At 41.2% G+C, this 7336-nt stretch overlaps 1 long non-coding RNA gene across 1 annotated transcript; it reads right to left on the bottom strand.

Moving 5' to 3' along the window:
* Positions 1-313: 313 nt before the first annotated feature.
* Positions 314-5323, bottom strand: LOC148055724 (uncharacterized). The gene is made up of 4 exons (XR_015704954.1): positions 4892-5323; positions 4642-4707; positions 2956-3054; positions 314-2170 (listed from the first exon to the last, which is right to left on the bottom strand). It is a non-coding gene; the product is annotated as an uncharacterized LOC148055724 (long non-coding RNA).
* Between the last annotated feature and the right edge of the window lie 2013 nt (positions 5324-7336).

Here is a 7336-nt window from a genome sequence, read left to right as displayed (position 1 = left end):
ACTACCAGAAAAAGACCCTACCTGATACTTTTCCCCTGTTGGCCTGTAAAAATGCTCCATGATATCTATATACATATATATAACTACATATCGACATATATATACACACATCTCTCTCTATGTATATATGTGTGTGTACATACACACATACATGCACACATGCGCTCATATTTCATGCCAGCACAATAACTGGGGCAACGCGTTTTCCTTTGCAAAAGATGAAAAACCCAGCTGGAAGTGTAATAAAACACAAATGACATGCACAGGGTGGGGGGAAATTTCTCTGAAATTTCACTGAACTTTCTAGGGGGATGTCAGTCAGGGACATATGCAAGCAGTGAACCACAAAGTCAGAAGCACGACATTAGCAGGAAAAGGAACTCTCTGGTCAGAGTTCCTTCAGAGCGTGACATTTATGATTCATCTGACTATAAATTTGTGTCCATCTGAAGACAAGATTTTTTTTTCTTTTCCTGTGGAAATTTCTCACATAACATAAACCTTGTTGGCTTTCAGCAAACAAAGAGTAAGTTTTTGACTTACGCTTGTTGGGAGACTGGTTTCCTGATAAACACAGATGTTTTCCAGGAGGGCAGCTGACTTCTAAAATAAATTCAATGCAGCTAAGTTGTTTGCTGAAATACACCACCAAATAATTTTCTGAACTACATTTAATGTAAATGGGTGTTGTTAGGGATCTAGAAACAACAGGTAATGAAAAATGCCATCTTCTGACACTGCTTTCCTCTTTTGTTTTCATTCTTCCTTTTACCTAAATGTCATCAGGCAAGCTAGAGCATCTTTCTAAGGGGTTTGATGATTGATAACCAGAGAAGATGTGCAGAGAACAACGGTTAACACTGTACTGACTGTAAAGTGATAAATCAAGGCATGAGGTCATGCCAAGCCTGATTTCCTCCACTTGTCCTTCAACCTTATGTGTAGCTCAAGCTTGATTCAAGTATCTATTTTTTCTAGTGTGATGGTGTTTTTCCTCTCTTCCTCTTTCCTATTGTCTTCTCCTTTCCTCAGGTCAGGTGGAAAGAGATGGAGATAGGGTTCCCCAAGACAGGGAGTGGCAGGTAAGAGAAATAGTCAGTGGAAAGTGAGCTAATTGCTAAAAGTAAAAGAGACTGACTGGCTGTTGAGAGAAGCAAGGAGCAAACACCTAGTGAGACCTCAAAAAGGACTGAAACAAGATTTCCTAGGGACCAGAAACAGCAGTACAATGGTTGCTGCATTTCAAAAAGTCATCAAGTTGATGGCAGGACTCTCAAACGAAAACCACATCTGCAAAGACAGAGTGGGAAAGTGGAGATATGGGTATAAATACTTTTAAGTTTCTGCCTGGTCACTTTGTTTTCTCTATTTACAAATATATGTATCCTTGCTTATAACCTCCCTTTTTAGCAGTTTTGTAGTTTCATCCTTCTTTGAGGAGCTCTGTATAAGGAGAAGATAGCCATCCCAGAGCTCTGGCTGACTCAGATCCGGTCACACCACTTTTCTTCACAGCTTCTAGAGAGAAAAAACAGAATGCAGTTTACCCTAATTTGTCTGGTCTCCTCTGCAGAGTGCAGGTCTGCTCCTGAGCCCAGCCGTTCCTCTCCTGTGTTCACCTGTTTTCATCACCCCACTCTTTGTGCACAGCCCCTTCCATTCTTTCTCTTCCAGCTGTTAATAAGTGAGACTGGGAATGCATATGAGCAATTGGCCCACAGAGCACAGAGAAACCTGTTGAACTGAGGTTAAAATTTCCCTTCGGGAAGCCAGAGGAGGGTTGGTTTGGGGTTTTGTGTTTTTGGTTTTTTTTTTTTTTTTATTTTCACTTACAAGAAAGGAGAGACAGAAGCCAGCAAAGGAAGCCAGTAGCTGGCAAAGGAGGAATTAGTCTGCTGGAAAATATACTTTCCTCACCACCTCAGTTTTATAAAACTGACCAAAAGGCCAAGCCAGGATATGAAAACTGAGAAACTCAGACTGTACTAAATATATATTTTTTTTCTCAGTTCTTCTCCAGAGTTGAGCCAAGTTGCAGAGCTGGTGGCTGCCGTACTGAAACAGGGGTGCAGACGATCAACAACATAGCGCAAGCAAACCACATTCTTCCTCTGTTGTCGCTGAGGGGCACGCAGAGAGATAATAGCTGCAGAGTGATGATGATTTCTTCCTGTTGGGAAAGAAATCATGAACAGAGAGCTTGGTATTTGTTTTATGCCATTTGTTTATCTTGCGTTACATACATCTGTGCCTTTGAGCAGAAGTAGCTGCAAATAGCCCCAGACACCAATGCGTGCTTCTCAAGAAACAACAGCATGAGGAACTGACTTCTGTGAAACAGCGAGAGGGAGGAAACTCCCTTGCTGTCTGCCATAGCTTTGCTCATGTTGTTACAAATCGAACAGTAGCAGAATCACTCCCCTTGGTGTTGGATGCTTGTTGCAGCTGAAAGCGAGACACCGCAGCAGTGCCATGGGGTGATTCGCATTCGTAGTCAGAGCTAGGACTAGGTGGAAGGGGCAGCTGGATGGTCAAAGGCTTTTGGAGAATTGAGAAAGTTTTTTTCTAAATACCCAACTCATCACTTGAAATACCAAAAAGGGGCCCTGACCCTTGTATCCCATGACAGCATTAGATGTTTCATTCAGTTATTTGTCCAATGTCCAGCAACTCACTTCCTGACAGCTGTCGTGCACAAAGTTCTCCAAATTCAGTGGGCCATGAGCCTCACAGAGCCATGCACGAGAGCATTAGGAGCAAGCTGAGAGCGTTACTGCTGGAGTTCATCAAAAGTGTGATGACAATGCTTATTGTAGGAAAATTTGGTAAACATGGCTTATTTTGAATAGATTTCTTTCTTGGTGTGGCTGGAATATCTATTTTCATACAAAACAAGAAACTTAGACATATCAGATAAGAATCTAGGAAGCACATTTTCAAACCAAAGTGCTTTACCTTTTGAGTAACAATGCTTTAAAATATTTTCTTGCTCCAGTTTTGTTATCTTGTAATTGTATTACAGACTTGCTATTCAGCACTCCAAATCTCTAAAGCCTGGCAAAATACAAAGGAACAAACTAAGCATGTCTGAGCACCTCTTTGATTGTGCATTTAAATTTAGGTATTGTATAGGTTACTAAAGCATGACATGTTTCTGTGACTGTCTTGGGTCCTTCCAAGAAATGATATGTGGTGTTTCTAGATAAGCAAATTCAGATTCAGGTTCTGTACAAAAGTTTTCCACTGCTGGTTCATAGTTTCCACTAATCTGATCTTCATGTTGAAGATGTCCTTCTCTGTATTTGCAAGATTATGAGGAAATTAGTGGCAAGTTTATTTCATCTTACCTCTATGAAATATTTCTAGGGGAGCAATATCACACCATTCCGTTTGCCTGGTACTTACAGCCTCAAGCTAATGTAATAGTCAGTATCATCACACTTCATATGACAATTTGCTTAAATTCATACATGTGCTAAAGTTCTCTCCTGGTCTGAGGTGAGCCCCCTCTGGACCTCCTAAACACATAAGAATTTGTCTGGCTTGTACAGCTACGCTTTCATCCCATCTTGTGAGTAATTTCATTTCTCCCACTTCACTTTCATTGCTATGTCTTCCCTTAGACCCTTGATGTAAAACACCCCCAGGCAGTGCTAGTGGGAGACGTCCCTGTTGTTTAGAAAACAGACTGCATTTTCCATGCAAAAGTCCAGCCAAGCTGTACCTACAACCACGATCTTCTGAACTGAGAAAATCTCTGAGGCAAAGCTCTGTGGAGCTGACATGGATGACTGGTGGGCTGAGTTACTACCTTTCAGCACCTTGCTCGATGCCCTCCCTCCCTCGTCTGGAGAACATGCTTTAAGTCCCCCATAAAAGATCAGTTGCAAAATCTTCTGACACACTAGTAAATAATGGAATAGCTGGAAGGAATCAGAGCCTTAGCTTACACTTTATTCACAGGGACTCTGCAAAATCCAAGGGGCAAATTGATCTGACAACATCAAACTGCTCAGTGTACAACATATTAAAATGAATTTCTTGTTAGCTCTTAGGAGCAGCATCTTGATTAGTATCTCTGTACTGAATGTTTTCCTGGGGCTGTGCCAATGGTGCCTTGTTGTCTGATTTCGAAGGACTGTAATTGAGTGATAATTGCAAGTTCCTATTTTGAACCAACACTATCTGCAACCCCTGATAAACTTCATAACGATTTAGCTAGAAATCCGAGAACTCTAAACAATTTATTTACAAAGAAAGACACCAATGTCTTTTAACATACTACACCAATTGCCTGCCCTCCACCACAAGGACAACATGTACATCGGTATTTGGATGGCACCAATTAACAGCATGCTGCAGTTTGGGTTATTTTTTTTTTTTTTAATTTTTAAATCATTTTTCTCTCTTTAACGTGGTCTACATTAGCCATTTGTACAAACTTCTTCCTGCCTGCACAGCCAGAGTAGTTTTGCGGTGTTTTTAGACTCATGAAGGCTAGTCAAGGTAATATCTGATTTTAGCCACTTGGGATTTCTTGCGCTAAGTTCAGTGAAGAGAAAACAAATTCTGAAGTGATAGATAAAGATGAAGGACAATAAAGTACAACGTAGAAATGAAGAAAAGTGTTATTTAACTTACGTATGGGATGATGCAGTCTGTTTTTCTGCTGATTTTCTCATTTGGCTGTTAATGCCTCATCTCTCTCTGGAAGTGACATACTCAGAATTACATGCTGGTTTGCCCCTTCACCTCAAAGTTTTGTAGAGAGTAGTTTTCAGTGGTGGAGAGATGGATAATAAAAAGAGACTTGCACACCTACTGCTGTACAGACCTACAATAGCAGTATACACGCTGTGCACATTGGATATTGCATTCCTGCTGTACTTACTAGAGATAAAGCTTACTCCCAGGGTCAAGTTTTCAAAAACAGTGTTTCAGCAAAGTCCTAGAATGGCAGAAGAAAAGGACTGCAGGGGAGTAGGAGCGTCACCTGCCTTGAAGACCTGTGTTATTCTTGACAGATACTTCTCCAGCCTGTTCTTAAAAGCTTCCAGAGATGATGGGTCCACCCTGCTCAGATAAGCCCTCTTAGTGGTGCATTGCCCTTAGTGTTTCAGAAAGCCTGTCTATGCTGAACTGGACCCTCCTGTTCTGCAGCTACTGCCTACCCCCCTTCAATTTCTGCTATCCAAGACTGAAAAGAACAGTTTTATTCCTTTACAGCAGCTTTTTTCATGCTAGATGGCAGTAATCCCTCCCTCTAGTCTTCCCTAGCTGAAACAACCCCAGACTTTTTGCACTTTCCTTACAGTCAAAAGGGACTGACTCACTGGCTCACACCACCCACTCCGCTGTAACTTCCCAAATAGAGGGTGGGGATCTTTGCAGGGGCTGGGATGGACACCTGGGGGCAATAACCCCCTCCAGCTGCCCCAGCAAAACCTGCTGGAGGCTGTTTGTCAGAGCTCAGTGGCAAGGGTTGTGCTGGGCTCTGCTGTGAACTCGGCTCCCCTTGCTTTCGTCACGACTGGTGTGTCAGGAGAGCACGGGAAACCCTCACGTTTCTTATTCCCTCCTTACCACAATCTCCAGGTTTCAGTCAGAGATAATTTAAAGGGGTTATCAGCGTTCAGCCACAAAGGAAGCAGCAGGCTGACCTGCCTTTACCAATGCCCAGCCTGTCTGGGGTCAATAGTGCAAAAGACTCATTTTCACTTGTCTCTAACAATGCAGAAATTGATTTGCAGGTCCAATGGGTTACATTTATCTATTTGTCCAGCAGCAGTATACTGTGCGTGCATGTAAGGAAAAGCACCTCTGAAGCTTTTAAATGGATTTCTGCTCTGGGTAAATGCTCCTTCATATAGCATTAAAACATGATGGCTATTGGCCATGATTTTTTGTGTACTTAGTTTAAACAACACGATTCATATGAATGTCAGAGTATACTTACCATACAGGTTGTTTTGCAGAATGCCAAACTTTAAAAAGTCTCTCCTTTAGAATAAAATATAGCTCTTTGAAAGGCCACATTCTCAAATAATTAGAGCAGCATAGCTCATCCAGTCTGCAGCCAAATCTGAATCAGAAAGCATATCTGTTTTATTTGATAGCATGATGGGTCTTTCTGTATTTCAGCCTTAGAAGCTTTTACAATGACAGTTCAAAATTAGATAGCTTTTGTTTTGTTTCTATATAACTTGCTCTCTTACTGTGAAGAATTAACTTGCTATTCTCAGCCTGTGTTCCCTGGAAGAGGAGACATGCCCAGCCTTGCTGCAGATTCACCCTGATAGAGCACCTCAGGGAGAGCTGTAGTGTATCTTTTTCATTCAGTCGTGAATCTCTTGACTTTTATACCTGGCCATACATAGACTGAGAAAAGCAGATGAAGTAATCTGTTCAGACACCTTTCTTTGGAAATTGAAGATGCTTTTGCCACTGACATTTGTGATTTACTTCAAGAAATCAGCACGTGTTTCAAAATAGAAAATACACTTTTCCATACGAAATGTGAGAGGCGTGGGTGAAGCAAGTCCATTCTCCAATACTAAGTAATATAGAAATCAGCTTTGTAATGAATCATCTTTCCAGCACTCCCCATTCTTTTTTCTCTCTCAGTCTGGAATGACCACAATCTCCTAAATTAATACTGAACTCACTCAAACCACACATTTAACTGTTGCCATCTTGCCTTCGGTTCTCCTCCCTCATATCCATCACACCGCTGCTGCTTCTTCACATGCACTTGGAAACTGTTGAACTCTCAATTGTCTCTGGAGCAACGCTTCAGAAGTAAAATTGTCTGACACACATTTTATCATGATGTTTTCTGTTAGATTTTCCTTCCTAAAAGATAGGCAAGGTCTTGTTGGACCTGACCCAGGCATGCAGGTAAAGTAGTACCTTTTTTGACACCCAGCCCCTCTTTTACCACCAGATAGATATTTTTAACCTTATGTAGAGACATTTGTTCTCGATTTAGCCCATCAAGATTTTTTATAAGCTTTGGAAATAGGACAGCGGATGAAATGGGAATTCAGATGTCAGTATGAAAATATGGAAGGTCTGGACATGCTCTGCTCCAGCCCACTCCTCCTCTGCAGAAAGAAGGACCATACCACTTCAGGTGCCTTTATCAGAAATTAATACCTATTGTTCTGATTTGGCTGCTGGTTTTGGTCAAAAGTTCAGGTCTGGGATGACAGCTTTTCATTATAATAATAATAATCTTTTTTTTCAGTAATGACAGGTTTTCAGGAAATATTTAGTTTTCAGAAAAGTTTTTAATTAAAGATAAAATAGGAAAAATCTTGCCTACCTCTTCTTATGT

The sequence above is a fragment of the Nipponia nippon genome, unplaced genomic scaffold (genome assembly GCF_047370975.1).
Source record: "Nipponia nippon isolate SJK-2023a ecotype South Korea unplaced genomic scaffold, ASM4737097v1 scaffold_2, whole genome shotgun sequence".
Taxonomy (NCBI): Eukaryota; Metazoa; Chordata; class Aves; order Pelecaniformes; family Threskiornithidae; genus Nipponia; species Nipponia nippon.
Note: the sequence above shows the minus strand (reverse complement) of the source record. Positions and strands in the feature narration are given on the sequence as shown.